This window comes from Orycteropus afer, unplaced genomic scaffold (assembly GCF_000298275.1).
Source record: "Orycteropus afer afer isolate SDZICR_OR568_19922 unplaced genomic scaffold, OryAfe1.0 scaffold00067, whole genome shotgun sequence".
Lineage (NCBI taxonomy): Eukaryota > Metazoa > Chordata > Mammalia > Tubulidentata > Orycteropodidae > Orycteropus > Orycteropus afer.
This window is the reverse complement of record NW_006921654.1, coordinates 8,222,387-8,223,908: the sequence shown is the minus strand read 5'-3', so window position 1 is coordinate 8,223,908 and position 1,522 is coordinate 8,222,387. Positions and strand designations below refer to the sequence as shown.

The window sequence follows — 1,522 nt, the reverse complement described above, 5'->3', positions numbered from 1 at the left end:
GACGAAACATTTGTCATTTCATTATTTTTTATATGTACAATTCAGTGACATTAATTACATTCATCATGTTATTGAACCATCACCATTATCTATTTCCAAAATTTTCCCATCACCTTTAACAGAGACTCCATGTCTCCGTAAACATTGACTCCTTGTTCCCTCTCTCCTGCCTCTGGTATCTAATGTTGAACCTTGGTGTCTGTATTTTCATGTATTTACCATATTCATACAAGGAGTTCTGGTGGCACAGTGAGTAAGGCATTTGGGCTACTAACCAGAGAGTCAGTGTTTCAAACCCACCACCAGCTGCTCTGCAGGAGGAAGACAGGGCATCTACTCTCCTAAAGATTTCCAGCCTTAGAAACCCAGTGGGAATCACTGTGAGTCGGAATCGACTTCATGGCAGTGGGTTTGGTTTTGGTATGTATTCCTAAGAGTTATGTTACTATTTGTCCTTTTGTTAACTGTTTTATTTCACTCAGCATAATGTATTCAAGGTTTAGCTAAGTTGTAGTATGTGTCAGGACTTTATTTTGCTTTATGGAAGGGTAACATTCTATTGGATGTTTATACCACATTTTGTTTATTCATTCTTCTGTTGATGGGCATTTAGGTTGTTTCCTCCTTTTGGATATTGTGACTAGTGCTGCAGTGCACATTAGTGTACAGGTATCTTTTTAAGTCCCTGCTTTCATATCTTTTGATTATATGCCTAGGGGTGGAATTGCCAAGTCATATGGTAGGTTTATGTTTAACTTAATTATGTTTTTTTAATATGGGAAGCTTCATGAATTTGCGTGTCATCCTTATGCAGGGGCCATGCTAATCTTTTCTGTGTTGTTCCAATTTTAGTACGTGTGCTACACTTTATTTTTAACTATTTTAGAAATTGCCCAACTGTTTTCTCCAGCAGCTGTACCATTTATAGTCCTCACCGGCAATCAATGAGGGTTCTGCTTTCTTTACATCCTCACCAACACGTATTATTTTCTATTTTTCTGATAGTAGTTATCCTAATGGGGATGAAGTGGTATCTCATTGTTTTTTATTAGTATTTCCTTAATGACTAATGACATTGAGCACCTTTTCATATACTTACTGGCCATTTGTATACATTCTTTGTTCAAATGGATTACTTGCCTTTTTGTTGTTGAGTTGTGGAGATTATTTATATATTTTGCATATTAAACCCTTATTGGATCTATAATTCCCAGATATTTTCTCCCTATCTGTACCTTGTGTCTTCACTTTGTTGATAAAGTCCAGTTTGCTATTTTATCTTTTGTTGCTTGTGCTTTTCATGTGATTTCCATGAATCCATTGTTGGAAATTCATTCCCAAAGCGTTAGTTGTATGTTTGTTCTAAGATTTTTATGGCTTTAGTTCTTATACTGAGGCCGTTGGTTCATCTTAGGTTATTTTTAATATGCAGTATGATGCATGATTCTAATTTCATTCTTTTGCATTTAGAGATCCAGTTGGCCCAGCACCATTTATTAAAGAGAGTATTCCTTCCCCATAA

The 1,522-nt window shown here is 35.9% G+C and overlaps 1 pseudogene; it reads right to left on the bottom strand.

The window, feature by feature from the left end:
- Positions 1 to 769: 769 nt before the first annotated feature.
- LOC122149969 lies at positions 770 to 866 on the bottom strand (annotated as a pseudogene).
- Between the last annotated feature and the right edge of the window lie 656 nt (positions 867 to 1,522).